Raw genomic sequence first — 23555 nt, 5'->3', positions numbered from 1 at the left:
TCATCTATTTTTTAAAAAGTACCTAGCCAAATATCCCCATGGTGAATACATACACATGTGTTAAGGATGCAAAAGTGTGATGATGAACACACCTGTTTCCATGAGAATCTTGCGATCAATGAGATGTTTAAGGATTGTCTTAGCGTCATTACAGAGAGGAATTCTATCAAAGCAATGCAATACTATAGACCTGTAAAAAGTAATAGTATAGACTTGTAATTAGTAATATTATAGACTTGTAATAAGTAATACTATAGATCTGTAATAAGTAATACTATAGACCTGTAATAAGTAACACTATAGACTTGTAATAAGTAATACTATAGACCTGTAATAAGTAATACTATAGACCTGTAATAAGTAATATTATAGACCTGTAATAAGTAATACTATAGACCTGTAATAAGTAATACTATAGACTTGTAATAAGTAATACTATAGACCTGTAATAAGTAATACTATAGACTTGTAATAAGTAATACTATAGACCTGTAATAAGTAATACTATAGATCTGTAATAAGTAATACTATAGACCTGTAAGCTTTGTATAATTATCTATCTAATAGAGTGATTTTTAGTTTTCCAAATCTCCAATGATCTTGAAAACTGCATGCTAGTTAGTGAAATAGGGGATTAGCTTCACGCTAACTTGCTCACTGCAAGATTAGTTTTTAATTGATAGATAATTCACAAGAGTAGCAGTTCAAGTAAGACAGTGGTCTGTACAGTCAACTACAAACAAGGGAGTCAGAGCTGTCTCCGATGGTTTACACTTCTGCGTTGAGATTGAGTATCTAACAAAGTCATTGCGGTCAGCCGGCAGAACAACATACTGTACGGTCAGCCGGCAGAACGACGTACTGTACGTGAAAGCACAAGTAACTGGTTATCATTTGTCATGACGTAGGATAGCGCACTTGTTAATTGAATGTCAGTATATGGAAACGATGAGGGGGCAAGCCTTTCATTGACTGCTATCAAGATGATTACCCCTAACGCGAGTTAATTAAAATCTAATTCAATGCAACCACCTTTCAAGGTATTGATCTTTTCATTGAGCTAAATATCGCTCACCAAAAAGATAAAACGTAAAAACAGTCAGTAGAAATTTTCTATTTATAAAATTCATACCAAGAATAAAATATGGAAAGTGTGTTGACAGGAGAGTAAAACTTGGGAGCCTAGGCTATACTGTGATGATGTAAGAAGGCAATATTGTGCACTCAATTGAAGACATCTCACAAAATAAGCAAGAGACATCGAGGAGGGTGCCTCAATGAGGAACTGAGTAAATAGATAGAACAAACAAACCAGTGATTGTATGGTCAGCCAAACGGCAACAATCAATAGTGAAAATAATTGACATAATTCAAATTCCACCTGATGCATTGTAGGACATGAGAAACGGTCTTTGTGTTTTGAGGAATGGCAAAACTCTCCCAGTGATATGAGCCATTTGTACCTGGCTCCACAGTCGTCAGTGAAAACTGAATGCAAACCGTTAAGGCATTCAATTTTTGGTCTTGACTTGACTATATAATAATATAATATGGTGTGTGAGTTGGGGGGGGAGGAAACAATGAGACGAGCAGGGGGTCAACCACTCGCAGTAGACTGTGCAAACAAGCAGTACAATGGAATAAAACAATCCGGTAATCACTACAAATGTTTGTTGTAGACATCAAGGTAAACACCAGACCTTTTATTGATAGCACAACTGATGCCATAGGTCATAATGTGAGATAATCTTTTTCCAACTCATAAAACATGATTACCCTCTAATGGTGCAGCAAATTATCGGATTGGTATAAGCCCCTAGTGGCCAAAATCTCAAGGTTGTAGATTACCACCTGAGCCCTGGATGATGAAGTCAGCAATACTGTTGTCCTCAGGGTAGCAATTATTAGAGAAGCAGGAGGTGTTACCTGATGATGACTTGCTATACACAGAATCTGAGTGGCCTTCCCTATGAGACTAATCAACTTTTCTCTGTTCTCCTCCATGTACTCTGCATGCCCCACATCGCTCCAACAAGGACTTCCAAAGGTGGCTGTGACTGTGTGCCAAAGGTAGACAAGTCATATTGAAATCATCAAATCAACAAAAGGAAACATTTGGCATAGATTTTCAGAATACGGAAAAATAATTAAAAACTTTATAAATTTTTGAATTATCAATTTGAGAAACTAACTTTTGTAAAAAGCTACTTCCATAACAACAGCAGAAATAAAAATACTGGAACCTGATGGAGAGACAACCCTATTAACAAAAGATACCCTGGCACAACAGTTAATGTTGTAGAATCTTATTTAAGGCAGCAAACAGTCTATCAATAGAAGTGTCAGCGTGAAAGACCTGAATGGCATGAATGAACTGGCAAGGTCAGTGACTGTACAAATAACTTTTGAGAGTATCCACGGATGGTAGATGATAGTAATTTTTATTTTACGGCTTTACTCTGCCTTTAAATTGAATTCACAATTTTGAAAGAAGTTGGGCAAAATTGTGCTAGAGCAAACATCAGCCAATATAAAATAAAAAAATGAATGTTTATTGCACATTTTTGGAATCCAATTGGATTGCTCATACCATCACACTGCAACAGCAAATTCGACCTCAGATCAATTGAATATAAAAAAGACAGCCAAGGCTAGCAACTACACTAATCTGTTCAATCGAAAAACCTACCCTTGTTAAGACAAGAGATCAGCAGGAAAAACTACTCAACCCGTGCTTAGCCTGAGGAGTAACTCACAATATGGCAAGCTACTTGGGCTTAAAAGAGATATGCCAGCAGTAGTCTACGCTGACAGATAAATTTACAATAATCAAGAGCGATTACCTTACGAAACAATTTATAATCATTCGGTACACTTGCACGAGCAGCAACACAGGTTCAAAGACAACCGCTCTTATGAGTATTATTGCGTAGCCGACTATCTTCTGGGCTAACTAAAAAGTTTAATGCATTGTGCAACCAACTACCACTGAACAGTTTTCTGTTGTCCAGAGCTTTAAAATTTTTTTGTCAAAATTGCCAAACATTAATCATGAAAAACAATCTTGCCAATATAATCATGGGCGCTTTATCATTTTACATAACATTTAGATATGTACTGAAAAAAATTTAAGTTTAAAATGTGTAGCATTTTATCAGCACAAGTAATATTATGACGGTATTACAATAATTCAAAAGGCAACAAAGTTTCATAATATTTTGTTTTTATTAAGCCTGTTTAAATGTTACAAAAACAGCAAATGTAAAATATTTTTAGCTACACTAAATATAAAAAACAGTCCAACCTATATGAAACATTGCAGTCACGAATTAACATGAATAATTTTCAGCATTCCAACAGTTCATCATGCTAAGAGCAGGCCAAGGGAAGCAACTCTATAAATACAAGTTGACATAAATCCAAGCATTAGGAAGCTATTATTGTAATGAGTCATTCAAGTTCTTGAAGAACACAACTGTTCATTTTATGACAAGCTGTCTAGCCTTAAGAACTAGTTACTCTATTGCGAACTTCCTAACTTTAGCAACTATTCATTTTATAGTAAGTTGATTTGCTTCAAAACTCCTAATTGCAATGCTTATCATAGAGAGCTCATATTGTCATAATAATGGCCGTTGCCAAGACACCTTAGCTCAGCAATTCAAAAGAAGCTTTCCAACCTGAAGGTTGTAGGTGTAAATGAAATAGCTGTCATCCCGCTAGCAAAAAAGGTTTTAGTAGTCAATCAAATACAGTACCCACAATTTAGAGTTGCCTTCTACCTAAAAGAGCAACTCTTAAAAGAACTAAATTATTTTGGAGCGTCGCACCAATGATATAAAAATCATCCCTCCCCAATAAAACCCGTAGGAGGTTTTATTTCATTGATCTTACTAGCTGTTGCGTTATTATGAAGTTAATGATTTATATTGATGTAAATATAATCAGTCAAGTTTCGCTGATGAGTTTTTTGGAAACTGTTAAATATTGGTATTATTATTAAAAATATTAATATTACTATTAAAATTAGTATAGTATTATTAGTATAATATTATTATTACTATTAAAAAGCTGGTAAGAACATTTCAACAAGAATACAACATGGATGGCTAATTTTATTAGAGTTTAAGATGCATGTCAAACTGTTTGAATTGTTTTGAAGCTCAAATCAGCTTCATTAATTAATCAAAGTATTGCCACACAATGTTTGCCATTTTTCATTCGAAGACATGCGTTATTTCTGATAGTGCTAAATAAACAATTTATTAATAATATTTATATGGATGCAAAGTATCAGCATAACGATAACAAGCAGACATTCTGTGTTTAGAATTTTATACTAAAAGCGTATTAGCAAGCGTGGAAGCCTGGAGCAGGTGTTTTAAAGCTTTTAGTCAAACGAGGTTTTAGCTAAATTTTCTTTGGATGTTTCAATTAGTTATCATAAACACATAGGTGCAAAATATTGTTTTATGCTGCACAGCACTATGATTCTTTGGTTATAAGCTTTCTGCCAAACCCAAATGTGATAAATTTTAATTGAATGAAGCAGGGTTCAAAACGAAACCGTTTTAGTTTAAAGAGATATACACAGAAACTGTTAATAGAAAGCGTTAATAAATGAGGATTGAAGGCAAAGGCTAATAGCCTAGTAGTGATGTGACTGAGCATTAATTAAAGCCTTTCCATTTTTTATTCTCACTATTACTGTTGTCTATTGAATCAGAACAAATAATAACTATACCGTATATGAGAAAAACTCAACAAAAAAACTACCTTTTGTAGATCTCGGTGTGGAATTGACAAGTGATGCAGGAGAAAGTCTTGGGCTGCTATTGTTGCTGGACATTTTGGATGTATATAATAAATCTGTACTATCTTGAGATGTTGGCTGCTCCAGCGCATTGTGACTTTGAGGTGGTGCGTGTGTTACAGTGGTACCTTGAGGCGCTGACCGAGGCCAAACATTGTTTTGAAGTGTTGGAGACAATGCACGACTACCTTGCGGTGTCATCTGCAACACATTTCTACCTAGAGGTGTTGACTGTAGAACATTTCTACATTGATGCGTTGGAGATGTTGACTGTGAGGCGTAACTTTGCTTAGGCATTTGAAGAACGTACGATGTGTGACTGCTCAATTGATTGGGGCCAATAGCAGGTCGACAGGTACTGGATTTGACGAACTTTGCAGCTGGTTTATCCTGAATAGTTGAGTTAAGATTATCTTTTAAAGATTTTACACATGATTTATAAGATCCTTCTAATGTTTTACAGGGTGATGCACGCTTATTTATCGGTGGTCTACTGTCTGTCAGTGATAAACATTTTTCATCAAGTGTAGAACTACTGGTTGCTTGAGATAGCACAGTGACAGGATTTCCTGAAGTATTCACACCTCCACAGATGCTCTTAGATTTACAAGATACCGATGGTTGAAACTGAGGTAAACATCTGTTGAAAGCTTGAGGAGGTGGCATCAGACTGCAGAGCCTATATTTCCTTGCCGGAGGATGAAGGTTGCCAGCATCGTGAAAATCAACTAAACATATATATATATTCTTGAAAACATTCATGCAATAAAATAAAAAGTTCATAGATTTGGTAAATAGCTTTAGTTAAGCATTCAACAATTTGCTACCATCAAAAACTTTAGAAGGTATTGTAAAACAAACTCCTGGACACGATGCAAGAAAAAACATCTCTTACACAAACATAAATAGGCAGCTAAGCAGGTTTGCAACAATTTAGTACAACTACTCAGTTATGAAGGCAAACAGACAGTAGACAAGGGTATCTCATAACACATAACCTTGCCTCTCCCTGTTTCTACAACATCACCTTTTGCCGTTTCAGCAACAGTATCCGATAATAAGCTTGTGTTATAATGAGAGCTTCTTTTAGTTGGTGCTACTGTTTCTCCTGATTGCTTAACCAAATTCAACCTGAGTGAGACAATATCTCTTAAGAAATATATCATTGCGTAACATTGTATCCTGACTAGCTAGCAGAGGTTTTACATTAAAACCTTGTTTCACACCATCAGCTACGCTCACCTCCGCAGTTATGGGAATGAATGGTTTAAGTATTATTTGCGATAGCCTCAATACTATTTTTTTCCAAAGTAGACAAAAATAATTTTAGGATATAGACATCCAACTAAAAAAAACTGTTGAGTAAATGGACAAAATAATATCATATACATGTACTATCTCATTTACCTGTTTCTTAGTTGAACTTCATCACCCTCCACTACAAAAAGAACTATTTATTAAAACTAAACACTAAATTGCAACAAAGAGTTCACTGACAAACACTTGTTTATCATATAGGATTAAGTCATACATTAACTATGCTGAAGGAGAAGACTAAAAATGTTACCTTGCTTAACCACATAAGAAGATGCTTCTGGTTTGCACTCAACAACTGTTCTATGACTGAACTCCGTCAATGGCTCAACTTTAGGTTGTGCAAGTTTCTTACCAGAAATAGGATCTGGTCTGTTGGAAGCTTCCTTGTCTTCTGCAATGATTACCGTTTACCATTCATAGATGATTAGTAGCTACAAAGCAAGTCTACAAGTACAAAATTTAATCTGCCGCACCTTGCTCCTTTGTGCTTTAAGAGTTAAAGTTCTTGTCAGATTCATGACAATTTGGACATGGTCCAAATATAAACGAAAATGAAACTGTAACAAAGAAATATAAATAGAGCCTGATCAGTTTCTTGGAGACTGTTGATATAAGCAGATATGTATTCTGCCTGTATGTAGCCTGTATCGCAATAGAATCACCGTACCCATGACCAACCAGCACAGGCTAAAGTGTGCCAATTTATTCTTCATTTGGCAATGGTGAGTCATCATAAAACAGCTTAAATGACTAAAACTGAATTGTTCTTTAATGCTGACTGCATAAAAACTACACAATAATCAGACAACAATTGTAAATGACGAAGGATATACATAAAAAACATGCAAAAGGTTAAGTATTCACATACATAATGTAACGCACATGCGAAGGTGAAGACTTTAATTTGGATGATTGCAGCAACCAAACATTTTTGGTCTAGCAAATTTTATTAACTATCAGCTGGATTTAGCATCTCAGAACGATGAAGAAGTTTTTTTATGCAGCATTCAATGCTACTACACATTAAAAAAATGTCTATGAAATGTATTTTATAAACAAGAGTTACAAATGGTGAAACACAACTTTTTACAATTTTTGTGCCTACGCGCATGTATGTTAGAACATCTTTAATACAAATGTAGAGTCGGTATATAGGTAACTCAAAAATAAAAAATCTCTTTGTAAGGCCCATTTCGCAACCAAAGCAACAGCTTAAATGACAAAGTAGTTTTATGAAGTATAGATCACATGAAATACTCCTTTAAAAACATTTTCACTAAGAATTATTGATCTAGTTTAGTAAAGAAGGCCAGCTAACTCATTACTTATTAACAAACGTTTCACTCCATGTGACTGTGGAAGCATATGTAAGTAGGATTTTAGTATTGCTTAGCTAACCTAAGAGAGCATCATAAATCCTTTGTTCCACAGGAGTATATACATTCACCTCAGATCTGAAAGGCGGAGGTTTCTTGTATCTGTAGTGAATGCGCAGCATAGCTAGTCTAAAACAATAATTAGATAGAGATGTGTTAAAGCAGTACTGAGTACTCTTTTAGTACAAAACAGAAAGCTAAAATGCTTGTTTTCAACTCATACTCCATAATTTATTACTAAACACCGACAAAATGGAATATCAGACTCTTCTGCTTTAATCATGGAATCATGGCTACCCATCTTGGGGTCATACAAAAATTATGAGATGCATATGCTAATATTACCTAATTAGGAACATTTTAAAAACTTTTATGAGAGAACCACTTCTTTACATATTTTACTCAGATATGAAAGTTTTTTCATTTCAACGATAGCTGATATAAAGCAAAATTGTGTCTAAACTGCATATTTTTGTGTGCTTTTAACTATAAGCTGCAAATTAGCACTCCATGACAATACAAGAAAACCTTTATTAAACGGGTTTAATTAATAATCTTACTAAAAAAGCTGGTAGTATATAAGTAGGAAATGATTTTATATTCTAACAAACCAGTCCTTCTCTTATCTGTTTAAGGGTGCATAATTTGATTGTTTGTCAGGTAATAATGTGAACTGTTATACTTACTATTTGACTACTAAAATAATAGTTATAATTTGCAATACTATACAATACAAAACCAATGTTAAACTTAATTAAATGGGAGTCGTCATAATATAAAAAAGACAACTACCAGTAATACAAAACTATAATGCGCATTTAAGATCTCATAGCACATTTAAACACTGATCAATTGAGTTGAAACATACAAAAGAAGTTCAGTCAACCCAGGCCTACTATTTTAATCCCTATTTTGCATCAATACAAAAGTCCTTATGAGGTGTCATTGAAGTTCTCAGATTGTTTAATCCATCACTGAAATGCGCGAACATTTTGAGATGAATTACTAGCAATACACAGACTAATATTAGTTACTTTTAGATATCATTAGCACTCGTTGGTCAGGTCATGTGATTATGCCTGCTATCGGATAACCATGAAAACCGGTACAACCTGTCACATGGGTCGAGCGGTCAGCGACTAAACTGACCACCCAGCCCTGGGACCCGATGGGTGAGACTGGACATTCTAATATTCGTCACAGGTCTGTGGTGGGCCATGCCAGTCAGTGTGATGTGACACGTACAGCCACAACAGCAGGGATGAACCAACTTTTCTTTTGGTCGGTCACTGCGACAGGAAAAGGGTTTGGTCTGTCTTGGCCTGTCCTTGTCACTGATAACCCTTATCACTGCCAAGTGTGTGTTACTAGCCCAGCAAAAGCTAGTAGCACCTTAAATTCTTTTGCAAACAGTTTTCATGAATTAGTCTAATGAAAATCTACTCATAAATATGAACAAACTGGATATGAACAGGAATGATTGGCAAAGAAAAGCTAAAAATAAAGATGGTTGAAGATGTTTGATTGGACCAAAATGAGGACAGTCGTTGTCGCATCGACAGACTGCTATAATGGATGACGGAGTGCTCGATGACAGAAAGATAATTGACATTTACACTTGTGAACATAATGGGTTTCTCGGTATGTGTGACATGCTACTACATGTGTAATATGTGCTTCGACCGCATTGTGAAATTTGAATTAACAATCCGGATATGTAACGATAAGTTTGATAATTGATTTTTCAACTGTGCGGTGATGTATTCTGGTGTACGCAGTTTGGTAGATGTAGTGTGAAGTAGTTTGCCATTATTAGAAATTAATGGTTGAAGGTAACCTAGATATATTAATAAAACAAGATCAAAAAGTATGTGCATAATACAAAAAAATTTGCAAAAGGTATTGGCAAAAAATAATATAACATAACTATGCAGTTATCAAAAAGTCAATTCTGCAGCAATTTTATGCAATATATTTGACTCTCTTGCTTTTCACATCAGCTTCATCTCGGTCTTGTGCTGCATTCTTTATGCATGTATTGAATGAGTTTTGTGATAACACAGATAATTGAAAAGCCAAAATATACAGAGGGATAATTCTGCTAAAGGAAATGGCCGCCAACACCACCTATGGTGGATCATTGTTGTCATGATCTATTGATGTTGACAACCAATGTTCTGCTAAAGTTAATGTTAGTAATAGTATAATAAATTGGTTCAATAGGCTAATTTTGCCAAACAAATACAAGAGATAAAGGAAAGCTTTGAATGCGAAACACGAAACTTTTAAAAGGCGATAAATTTTGGCAAACTTTGAACGTAATGATAGCAAACCTTAAAACACTGGCACTTGTTTGACAGCTTCAGAACTTAACTTACATTTTGTGTCCATTGCAAGTAAACTTTCAAGTTCAATTTTACCATCATCTAATTCTTATTTGTCTTGTCAAAACATTGATTTGAAGACCACACTGAATGAGTTGTATCTTGGCACCAATAGGCTACTATTCTCATACCTGTTAGCTCTGCTTGAAATTGCTTCCATGTTCAAGAAGAAATTTACACGACATGGGACAAATTTATTTACTGTAGCTTATTTCAAATAAAAACTTTGCACAACCGGGTATTCGGAATGAAAGATGCTGAAGGCTGGTGCTTAGGATAACTGTTGATGACAATTTTGCACAAACTGCATCATACATAATTCAGCTTTTAGGTTAGCCAGGAGCCACAGCACAAGTACCAGTAGCTGAAACTTCTGCATCCATTAACCGAACTTGGGGTGATCACAATCAATCAAAAGTCACTTGACAGAGTTCTAATATCACTTCCTTAGAAAGCACCATTTCTAGCAATGCAAGATAAGCAAGTTTGCAACATTTTAAGCAAACCAATAACTACTTTCGTGTTCAGTAGAACTGTGGAACAGTAAATGTCTCCAAAAGAACCAATTGCAAAATCATATTAGGCCTACTTTTTTGATTAAGCTGAAGCTCAAACAATATACAGCATATAGGTAAATAAACTGAAAGCGTACCTTATTAGCAAGTAGTATGACCAAATTTGTAACTACTAATAATTAAATTCTGTGCCACAAATACCTATTATTAATGGCTGACTTTTTAGAAGAAACAAAAATCTGAGATAGTTGGCCCACATCTCAAGAATAGGCAGTTTTTAAGCAGCTGCTGTCTTTCTATGTAAACGAAGGAAAAATAAATCAAGGAAGGCCGTGATCGATATTCAAGGTGTGTCAAAAATAATATAAAAGGTAGAGAGATGGACACAAAATCCTAGCAAGCTGCTACAAGTAATAGAGTGGCGTAGAAAACTGCTATCAGATCTAACCCTAAACTATAAAACAATCATTATTGTATAGACTGAATGCAAGAGAAAGATCTATTTGATTAATCACGTTTTATTTGTTACATTGAGTGTAGGTGTACTAGTTCCCAGTACTTGTAAAAATCTTAAGAGGTAGCTGACTAGATTACGTTTAAAAACATTGTATCAGTTCAAGCATATTGCTATTTTTTGTTTTAATATTTTTTGCTTTACTAGTTACACTAGCTGTGCTATCCGGCATTGCCCAGGTATTAAAAATTAACTTATAAACAATGAGAGGTAATGAGAGAGTTGCCTGCCACTTGTTATTAGCCTGGCACATTGCCAATGGATAACTTGAGTAAACTTACTAATAAGAGCTACCTACGTTATGCCATGACCAAAAGCGGTCGACTATTTGCTCCTATTTGCATATAGCGACATATATTGCCTAGTGAATATATCAAGCTTGTGTGGTTTAGTTAGCAAGGTGTTGGTCTGGTGAACGGGAGGTTCCAAGATCAAATCTACTGCTTTATGGATGCTTTATTCCAAGATTTCAATAGGCTATAGCTGAACACGCACTGACACACACATACATACAAACTTTGAGAAATATATATATATAGTTACACATCTGGATTGGGATTTTTGGTAACGGTTATATTAGAGATTTGAACTGCGCTCACGCAATGATGTTCCAAGCTGATAATTCCTAACCTTCTAATCTAGAGCCTCATATACTTCGCAGTTTCTGATTGTTAGCAGCAGATGCAGATTTTAAATATAATGTGTTATGTGGTAAATTACTTCAAACTTCGTTAAATACTGGAAGGTGTTCCTCTTCTCGCATTCATACCATAATACATGTATAACTTTGAAAAAGCTGATTACAGTGCTGACAATGGATACATTTAGTCATTACTCAACCAAATGATTTTCGTTCCATATGACATGATAATGGTCATAGTGAATGGTCATTGAAGTATTGAAATGTTCCATCCACAAAACTAGAAATTCATTTTAGTTAATTTTAGGAATATGAGTAGCATTTTTAATAACTCCTTTAGCTAGAATATCAACATGCCTAAGACTAGCAATATTTGATGTACTTGCAAACCATGAGTGACTGGCTTGTATTACACTATCTATTACTACAAGTTTCATTTCAGCTTTAAAAATGCTTATAAAAGCATCAAAATCATTTTGCCAGTCATACCAGAAGCGAGGCGCCCTAGTAAAAAATGCTAAACATTGAAACCTTAACCAATCTATAATCTTTATAGATCTATAATCTATGTATACAAATCTCAGTGTTAATCTTTTTATTAAACCCTGTCTAGTTATAACAATTAAAATTTAATAACGCAAAATCGTGGCACTAGACTTGATCTCGGTACCTCCAGATCTAGAGACGGTGAACTCACCCACTAAGCTACACAAAAAACAATAGATTTATAGGTCAAATACTCATTAGATTGGTTAAGATACTCATGCTTTAAGCGCTTGCTTGGGGTTAATAACTAGCACTGTTGACTATTACGCTTAACTGTTGTTAAGCTGGCCCAAAACAGGTATTGTTTAAGTAAAGATCTAGTTTTCCAGGTAAGCTACTCAAATTCATTAGCTAATTATTCCATTGCATTCGGCTAGTCCAAGTATAAAGAACAAAGCCTCAGGGTACTGGAGTAGTGAGATCTTTTATGTAACATTTGATAAAACTATAGACTTCTCAGAGGAAAAGAGCGGCTTAAACTAAAAATAATAGTTAGCACACACGTACGATAGAAAAATCGGCAAGTTTTAGGGTACTATTCAATTGTAGTTTTGACATTGTTGTACAGAAGTATTAGCAAAAGCAGATAGTGTAATGGAGAAACGCCTAAACACTGGAGACATACGAAATATTACAATGAACATGATACCTAATACATTAGAGGATGAGCAATAAAGACAGTCATCATATACTCATTTACAAGCAGCTTAAAAACCTCCTGTGGAAGTAGCCCATGAGGAAAGATACATCAATTGACATGCCAAAAAACCATTAAAAGATATCAGAAATGTACCAGACACGACTAAGAGAATTGGAGTTAGTCATCATTTCCAATCATTACACTGCCATAACGTACTTACGACAAGTTCACTCAATTGCTAACCCTCTGCAACAAAAAGAACAGAACCTGATCGCCTAAACACCTTTTCACAGGCTAACAGAGACATATATAAAAGAGAACAGCTCCAACGACTCAGTGTCTGTCTATCTACCAGATCGATCCATTAAGCTCTCCTTCTCAAGGACCCGCTGAGGTTCCCTCTATCTGCGGAGGGGCGTTCTTCTGCTTTTGGAGCCTCCCTCTCTTTTCCTTCTGTCTCTGGAGCCTCTATCTTTTCCCCACCTATGCAGCCTCCTTCTCCATCATCAGCTGATCATTTTTTACTTCTCCATCTCAACTACCAAGCCTCTACATATAAGGAATGCCATGATTCTTATCTGACTATCAAAACTCGCAGCCGTACGAGACCGACCAAGCAAACCTGAACAATGGATGACCGTTTGAGTATGTAACTTTTATTGGCTATTTTAATCTTTTGCCATTAATATTATTGTTTAGAATGTTGTTAGTTGTGTATTTTATTTGTTGAACCTATAGAATAAAAAATTAACTTTTACTGGTAAATATCAGTATTGCTTCCAACAGCTTAACACCTTCACTTGCACGGTGTTGCACCCAAACCAGTAATAATCAAATTAGTTCCCACATGACAAAGCAAAAGCACACAAACTGAACATAGTCAAAATAGAACAAAATGACAAAGCCAATTCAACACTGATGGTGTGTGTGGATTCAGATTAGTTATGCATAACATCATTTCTCCATTTCCACTCATAACAACATTATAGATCTACGAGGTAGATAATGTGATATAGTATGTGAAAAGGCTACATTGTGTAGTGCAAAATGAACTAAATTCAAAAACGAATAACAACAAGCAAAATAACAACACTTACAAAACTACAAAGCAAGCTTTTCGAGCAACTGTATACAGGTTGTTTAACATAGCAACGTGGTTTCTGTAACTTACAAGTTACAAGGGCTGCATATACATACGTACATACGCGTTTTTAACAGGTAACAGGTATGCATAAACATGGAACTCATAACTTTTTTGTATTAAGAGCGTCTAATGTAATTATAGCGACTATGGAGGTAGTTGTAATTCGTAGCGTTTGAAAAGATACAGTAGTCGAAGTAGGTGCTAAAGTGAAATAATTTTTTTACCTCAACAATAATAATGCCAATAAAATTGTATCATATACTTGGTAATAAATATTATGTTGCTTTGATGTTGTTTTAGTGCTAATCTAATCTAAAATTTTCCCACTACACCCTTCTAGAAAGAAGGAAAGGTGTGGGAACTCTTTTATTACAAGAATTCTTTACTAAAAACCTCTCAGGTCTCGAGTTGTTCTCGGCCAAAAAGAATTAAAAAACGCATTTGTCCGGATTGTTGGCACAAAAAGACCTGCTTTCTGTCGAGTGTTGTAGTGCTTGATAGTATTTTTAAAATCAGGGACCGTAAAGTTCCTTTCCACTGCTTTTAAATAAAATGCACACCTAATATCTTTTCGCCGTTTAGCTAAACTCTCGATCCCTGTATTTGCTCTTATTTTTGTAAAACTGACTTGCCCCTTTAGTTTAAGAATGAACCTTAAAGCGGTGTTCTGTATTTTGCTCTTATTCAGTGCAGAAGTTTCAATTTGGTATGTTACACGAAAATCCTCAATCTACCCGCTATTTCATGTTTTGCGCGTTGTTTGCTCAGACGACACTTTGTAGCTGAAGTTCCAACAAAAATCTGCGCAGTAACATAACATTGCCACAGCCCGGCATAGCAAAAGAAAGCGCAGTACGTACTTTGCTATGGCCAGAGGTATAATCGCGGCGTCCTTGTCGATTTGGGTAGTAGAGCATACCTGCCAACTCTCACGCATTGGTTGTGAGACTCACGCAATCACCCCAAAGAAAAAATGAAAATGCGTGAGATTTTTGCCCCAATTTCCACAATTTTATATATATGTACTATCATTGATACATCAATTGCCCCAAAACCAAATCTCACCATTGCCCCACTCTTGGGTTGGCAGGTCTGTAGCAGAGATAAACATTAATTATGAGCAAACATGTGCAAACTGATTCATTAGCTTTTACAATAGAAGAATAATTTGTATTCTAGCGTACATGACAATTTAAAATTATTTTGTGAATTTGTCTGAGATTATTTTACAATAATCCCCTTAACATTTGAGCAATACAATTTGACGACTCTTTTAGACTACATTGCAGGCCTAGCGATCTAGAGCGTCTGACCTGTGAACTACAGGTTGGGGTTTTGAACTTCGACAACTTTCAACAACTGGGCATGCCTCTAGTTTTTACAGTTCCTTTGTTGGCAGGCTCGTATTCCGTATTCCAATTTTTTTGTTATTTTCGGCGGCTGAGTACATGTACGAAAAATTGCAGTCTAAGCTTATTCACTTGGAATTTCCAACTACTAATTATTAGCGCAACTAGCGATGAGGTGAAAAGGCTTGCTAATCTAGTATTGGTTTTGCCTGGCACTAATGCAGTGAGTGAGATATCTTTTTCTGCATTGAAGCAAATCAAAATATCGATGAGGAGCACTGTTGATAACCTGTCTGTTAGCTTACTTGTGTTATGTGCAATCACTAGCAGTGCTTGTACATACCTGCCAACTCTCACGCATTGGGCGTGAGACTCACGCAATCACTCCAAAGAAAAAATGAAAATGCGTGAGAAATGCGTGAGATTTTTGCCCCAATTTCTACAATTTTATATATACTATCATTGATACATCAATTGCCCCAAAACCAAATATCACGCATTGCCCAACTCTTGGGTTGGCAGGTCTGTGCTTGTAATATTGTTTATTTTTTGTTTACAATACTGTACACCTGTATGTTGAGTGGACCGTACATTATAAAGAGCTAAAACAAACAATCTAAATTTTTCAGTCATTAACTCGCAACGAACTATCATAAACAAACATGGAGCTACCAATGAGGAACTGAAGAATTATCAAACTAATACGATCTAATTCCACCAGCTTACCCCCACTACTAAGTGACACTGATACTACTGATTTTGAAGTTGAAACTGTACCCACAAAGCCTAACAAGTCAGCAAAAGGAGTGTTGACTTTCTGGTTCCAAAACCCATACAAGATGGCTCTGATCTCTCCGACCAATGGACCAGATTTAAAGAATTTGATCTTTTCCTCACTGCTGCTGAAAAATCAAATTCGGAAGACACAGTTAAAGTAGCAATCATGCTCAGATGCGTAGTAGGACCTCGTGGTGTAGACATCTTCAAATCTTTCACAGGTGGGCAATCCAAGGAAGTTTATGCTGATGTAGTTGCCAAGTTTAATGCCTTCTGCAACCGAGGATCGAACAAATTGGTCAAGCGGCATCAACTTCTTTCTACCAAACAGAGTGTCCTGAGCATTGATGAATATGTCATAACATTGCACAAAGTTGCAAGAGAATGCCATCTTGAAGCAATGTACGATGATTTTATGCTCCAAGCACTGTTGCTGGGCATAAGCGATGATCAACTCAGAAAGAAGTTGTTTGAAGACGCTGGTGGTGAGCAAGGATTGAGCCTGGAACAAGCAATCAAAAAATGCAGAGTAGCAGAGAATTCAAAGAACGATATGGCAGTCATACAGTCAGATGAATCTGTTCAAGTTGTTCGACCTAGGAGTAAGTATTCTAAGGCAAACCAATTCTAAGGCGAACCAGGCAACTTTTACCAAAGATGATGGAGAATTCGCTGTAAGGTCCACTCGCAAGAAAACGAATAAAGATCTTTGTGGTAACTACTGTGGTTTATCCCACTACATCCCCCTAAACCCCCCCCCTTCCAAGATAATGTCTGGTTTTTTGGAGAACAATGTCACAGTCGCCACAAGTATAATCACTATAAATCTCAATGCAGATCTAAGAAGAGTGTGCAGATAATCGAAGAAGAGAATGCCGATTCAGATGATTCTCTTTTATGTGTCCAAATAGTTCGTAAAAACAGAAAGCTTATGTCAAGCATGAGGACACTTTCTGGAGAGAGTCACAAACAAGTCAAGTTTCAGCTAGATACAGGAGCATCCTGCAATATTCTCAAGTTCTCAGATTACGCTGATCTTGGCAAACCTAAGCTCGACAACAATCGCTCTAAGCTACGTCAATTTGTTGGTTTTACAACAACAGCATAAGTGGCTGCACGATACAGGTAGAAGGAAAAGATCTCTACTTTCTAGTTCATAAGCAACCAAAACACAGTCTTCTGTCCCTAGATGCATCTTTGAAACTTGGTCTGGTCTCAGTCAAAGAGGAATGGGTCAATTTAGTGAGTAGTAGCAATCTGCAAGATATTCTGGGCAGTTACGAAGACGTATTCACTGGTATCGAATGCCTGCCAGGCGAGTACAAGATTGAACTGGATGAATCTGTTGTACCACGCCAGTGTCACAATCGAGAAACTCCGCTGTCTATGGTCAATGACTTGAAGGAGAAATAAAACTCATACACCAAGAAAGGAGTTCTTGCCCCTGTTGATTATCCAACTGCTTGGATACCCTACAGGATGAATTTATTCGCGGAGTTAAATTTCGCGAAAATTGCCATTTCATGCATATTCGCGGATTAATTTATTCGCGGCTGAACACTGTCACTCTCTATGAAGAGTTAATTCTATTGCATCTAGCAATAGAGTTAACCCTACGCATGCGCACATTGCGTGTTTCGGTTTCTATTTAGCGTACAGCGATCGTGCTAAGCTATAAATTTTTTGCCGCGTTCAAAGGTTTTCACGAGTATTCATAGATTTGGAGGCCTTTGATGAACCAACAACTTGTGGTCAGTAATGAGGTTTTTCAAAACCATTTACTAAATTAGTTGAATTTTACCTTAGTTTTTCGGTAAAACGCAATATTTATTTTTTCCATCCCTACTGCTTCGTTATTTGTTTTAGTGTGAGAGCGATTTTTCATCATACACGGAGGCACCATGACTGCAAGGGTGGTAGATGTCATTCTTAGAAGATCACCAATCATTCAGGGAGGTCTTGAAATTAGGTAGAAGTGACTGCAGCTGCTAACAAGAAGAATATATCTGGTTTAAAAAAGGAACAAAAACGCCTTTACAAGTACAAATGGTTGGCCAACTGGCAGAACTTTGCAATAGTAAGCCACGAGGAGAGTTCTGATGATAACTTCCTTACCAGCCATGTAGTAGCGAGAGAATCGCCTTTAACATCTACCCAAGACAGTGACAGCGATATAGAGCTGCTATTACCAAAATAACTAGTCAGAGAGCACCATTACACGCTAGTATTCACTTATCAAGAGTACCAGTTTAATTTTATTGCTAGACAACCGCCATATGGACTAAACTGTTTATATTTACTCCATTCATCGTTTGTAAAATATTATTTTTATTTGAAATATTTTATTTGTACACTCAAGTTTGTAATAAATTATAATATATCTATACATGAAATGAAATATATAATATAATCATGTTTGCTGCAGTGATATCAAGGAGTTGTTGTTGATGAAGGGGTCTAGGCTGACTGGTTGCTTCTCTGCCAATATTCCTGCCTTGATGAATATTACTACTTGTCTCTAGTTTTTGTAATCGGAATAGGTTATATTTCATTCTCAATCTGTAGAAAAACACAAAAACGAAAAAATATTAATAAGTGTTAAGGAAGTACAAAAACAATAGCTGAAGTATTTAATGAGCGCGATCAGTTTTTAAACAAAAGAATTAACTAACGCAGTTAATTATGGAAACACGTATCTGCATTGCAAATCAAATACATGCCATAATGTTCAGATCAGAATCATTATCGGTATTAGAGATTGATGGAGTTGATTTCAATGTCAAAAGACTGTAGGAGAGATTTTTGCGATGACGATCCATGCCGAATAACTTGTGAAAACCTTGAATAATTTTTTAAAGAAGTTCGATGCAATGGCAATAAAATTCAAAGCCTCGGCGATGATTTTAAAGAAGTTTAGTACTTCTGCCTAGCAGCTATTTTTGCGATGATGCCATTATGCATATCTTGTGACAACCTTGAATAATTTTGTAAAGAAATGTGATGCATTAGCAATGGGGTTAACTCAAAGCCCCAGCAATGATTTTAAAAAGGTTTTGGAACTCAACTACGTTTAGTATTTATGTCTAGCGGCTAGTTTTTAATTTTGAGGCAGTAGTTATTCTCTCTTGTGATTATAAATAGAACTAATTTTTCGCGGAATTCAATAATTCGCGGAATTGACTGTTCGCGAAATCGCGAATTTTTATAACCATCAAATATTTTCATTCTGTAGGGTAAGTAACAATGTCTCTGTCTGCAAACCCAACAGTACTTTGAGAGTCCGCTTGGACCCTTCTAATCTCAACAAGGCCATACAGCGCAATCAGTTTCCTATGCCGACCCTGGAGGATGTGCTTAATGAGCTTGACGGGGCTAAAGTTTTCTCACTTAGTGATGCTAAAGACAGCTTCCTTCAGATCAAACTGAGTGATCTTTTGAGTGACCTTACCACATTCTGGACACCCTTCGGAAAATACAAATGGTTGAGAATTCCATTTGGTTTGTCTTCGAGCCCCGAAGAATTCCAAAGAAGGCTCTGAGATGCACTTGGTGGTCTCAAGGGAGTCACTGTGGTTGCAGATGATGTACTCATACTTGGCAAGGATCCACTTACGATGAAGCAATGCAGGACCACGACGCCAACCTCGATGGACTGCTGACAAGAGCAAGGAAGTGAATCTGACGCTTAACAAAGAAAAATGTAGATTTCATCTAAATGAGCTACCATATATTGGCCACATTATTACAGCTGACGGTGTAAAACAGGGGTCAGGAACCTTTTGGACTGAGAGAGCCATAAACACCGTATATTTTAAAATATAAAGTTGTGAGAGCCATACAATATGTTTAAAACTAAAAATACAAATAAATTGTGCATTTTAATTAATTTTTACACTTAAAGTACAATATGTCACTGGATTCTGTTTAATAACGTTGCTATACTGTTGCTAATGAGTATTTCCCAACATTAATTCGACTTCTGGTGCTGCATGGTTTTGCTGATGGCTTTGTAGTCTTTTGCACATGCGCAAAGGAGTCTAACGACACTTTTTCATAATTTATTTATATTATTATTTATTTGAAAAAAAATTTTCAATATTATTTTTTTGCCCAAAATTAATCTATTATTATTATATTATAAATAATACATATAAATTGACATACAAAATGTTGCTTACACAAAGGTAGGACAATGATTGTAAACTTACATCTGAACCCATATGCCAAGTCTGCAAAAACAATTAGCAAATCTCTGATTCAAATCGTGCTTTCCTAGTTGTGACAGGATTACGCTTTGTTCAGTCATTAAAATAACATTGACCTTTTAGCAAGTAGATGGAGCTAAGAGTAACCAGCTTATTGTCCCGGATTTGCCTACGAATAATAACCATTTAGATATATAACGCAATGGTAGCACACTCACTGCTTTCAAGGACTAAGTCTATAACTAGCTCTGCAGTGAAGTGAAGGCCTTCGTGTGCCATGGCTGGGGCTAAGAGTGCAAGTAAAATTAAAAGTCTACTAGATTTGTTTTGATTGGCCAATTTCATTGCTTGCTGATTTGTCTGAGAGCCATATGCAGGCATCAAAAGAGCCAGATATGGCTCGCGAGCCATAGGTTCCCGACCCCCTGGTGTAAAACCTGATCCAAAGAAAATCAGAGCGATCAAAGACATAGAGGCCCCTAGCAACAGCAATGGAGTCCGTCGATTTCTGGGTCATGTAAACTATTTAGCCAAGTTCATTTCCAACTGCTCAGTGGAATGTGAGCCTCTGAAATGAATGGTTGGAGTGAAAAACACTGACTTCAGGTGGGGAGTAGATCAAACCAGAGCTTTCGATCAAATAAAGCGTCTTATCATAGATGCCTCCCGACTGAAGTACTTTCAGGTCAATGAACCGGTGGTCATTTAGACAGATGCAATACTGATGGGCTAGGAGCTGTTCTCCTGCAAGACGGTCAACCTCTATGTTATGGCTCGAGAAGTTTATCGGCAAGCGAGAAGAATTACGCGCCTATTGAAATTGAGTTACTGGCCATAGTGTATGGAATGCATAGGTTCGACCAGTATGTGTTCGGTAATCCAGATGTGACAGTGCATACTGACCACACTCCGTTGGAACAGATCTTCACGAAACCCCTAAACAGGGCACCAAAAAGGCTCCAGTCTATGCTACTGGCTCTTCAAAGATATCCCATGAAAGTACTCTACAAACCGGGTTTGGAGCAAGTCACAGCGGATATACTATCAAGAGCTCCTGTTGACGAAGCAGACACAACAGGGGTACCAGATGAACAGATCTTCACGGTTAATCAACTGAGGACCTTAATGTCGGATCTGACAGTACAAAACCTCAAGAGAGATCTCCCTGTATGTGAAACTACATATCAACATACTAAACAGAACATCAAGGATGATCTAACACTAAGCAGGCTACAATCAATGATCACATCAGGATGTCCAGCCAGGCCAACAGATGTTCCGGAACCACTGAAAGAATACTATGCATTCAGAGATGAACTGGCCATGCTTGATGGGGTCATTTACAAAGGTCCAAGGTTGGTTATTCCAGCTCATTCTAGATCAATGATCTTGGACAAACTGCATACCAGCCATCAAGGAACGGCGGCCACAGTGCGGAGAGCCAGAACCGCAGTATTCTGGCCCAAGATGTCTGAAGAGATCCGTAGAAGAACAGAGCAGTGTGTCACATGTGCTCTTGACGCTCCCAGCCAGTCTGCTGAGACTATTCATAGTCACGATATCCCAGACTTTCCTTGAAGTAAGATTGGCATGGATATACTGAGTCACAAGGGCAAAGAATACCTGATGCTAGTTGACTACTTTTCGGACTTTTTTGAGTATGAGTCACTGATCAACCAACAGTCTGCCAGTCATCAAGCTGTGCAAAAAGACTTTCGCTCGTTATGGCATACCAAATCAGATACACTCGGACAATGGTTCACAATTTACATCATCAGAGTTTTCTAAATTCAGCCAGGAATAGAAATTCACACACACGACCTCTTCGCCAGGACACCAGCAGTGTAACGGCAAAGCTGAGGCAGCAGTGAAGATTATGAAACGAATCATGCGACGAGCCGAAGACTCATACTTGGCACTCCTGGAGAACCGAAACACTCCCACAGTGGGTATGACTACATCCTCGCTCAGAGAATGTTTGGAAATGCTACGTGATCAATATTGCCAACAGAAAACCGCTCTCGGAAGGTTGATATCCTACATCAAAAACTCAAGCGAAAAGAGGCTACCCAACACTCTTACAACAAAACCGCAAAAGATTTACCAGTTGAACATTGGACGTCCAGATCTCCTTAGAGACGTGCAATCAAAGAAGACAAAATGGCAGCAACGAAAAGTCATTGAACAACCATCTGATCGCTCATACATGGTTGCCAATAAGCAAACAGACCAAGCAGTGAGGCGTAATCGTGTAGATCTCCGACCCAATCAAGAAGCTGATGTAAGCTCTGCAACCATCATTCAGTGCAATGCAGCTGTTGTGAACTGTCCTATCTCAGATCTCGACCTAGCCATCAATGCCGTCGATTTCAGAACTGAAGATGTTTTTTCTGATCATGATATGGCCAATGTACCAGTTACCAGTGACAATACAAAGGGTACTGCAAATGAGAGTTCTCCTAGACCTACATGGAGACGATGTAGACAGCCGAAAACTCCGACCAAGTTTAAAGGCTTTGCGTTGTACAAGTAGATAACTATGCCTATGTGCACTTTGACTTTGGTTGAGCTTGTTGGAACATGTATACCATTTGTACAATCGTATACTCAATATTTTTTTCTTGTTTTTGTTTGACCCGAAGGGCACTCACTTTCATGTTAAGCAAAAGGGATGTTGATAACCTGTCTGTTAGCTTACTTGGGTTATGTGCAATCACTAGCAGTGCTTGTAATATTGTTTATTTTCTGTTTACAGTACTGTACTCCTGTATGTTGAGTGAGCCTTACATTATGAAGAGCTAAAACAAACAATCTAAATTCTTCAATCAACAACTCGCAACTATCATAAACAAACAAGCACTATGAGGCAGGCTCGTCTAAATAATCTTCTAATATTTCGCATATATAAAGATGTTGAAATAGATACAGAATCAGTTGTGAAAGATTTCTGCCATGGACACATTGACAGAACAAGAGCTATTGCAATAAAGAAGTAATAGCTCTTGTTCTGTCAATGTCCCTTGCAGAAATCTGTAGTGTCATGAGTTGTATATCGTTCGTTGAATAAAGAACAAGTTTTGCCTACCATGAACCATAAGCAATATGTTTATGTAAATTTGGATGCGTACAATTGATTGCATTTATGCATCCTACTTGGAGGGTTGTTGATGCTTAAAAGGTCCAGAGCTTCGGGACGGTGTGCCGAACCCCGTTGGGGGCTTACAGCGCCCCCCCAACCTTCAGGTGTTCATAACTAGTCGTCTAACATTTGCAGCCCCAACATGCAACCAGGGAATGAATACAGGCCTGAGGCTCAGGTATGCCTAGCTAAGAGC

This window comes from Watersipora subatra, chromosome 3 (assembly GCF_963576615.1).
Source record: "Watersipora subatra chromosome 3, tzWatSuba1.1, whole genome shotgun sequence".
Lineage (NCBI taxonomy): Eukaryota > Metazoa > Bryozoa > Gymnolaemata > Cheilostomatida > Watersiporidae > Watersipora > Watersipora subatra.
Note: the sequence above shows the minus strand (reverse complement) of the source record.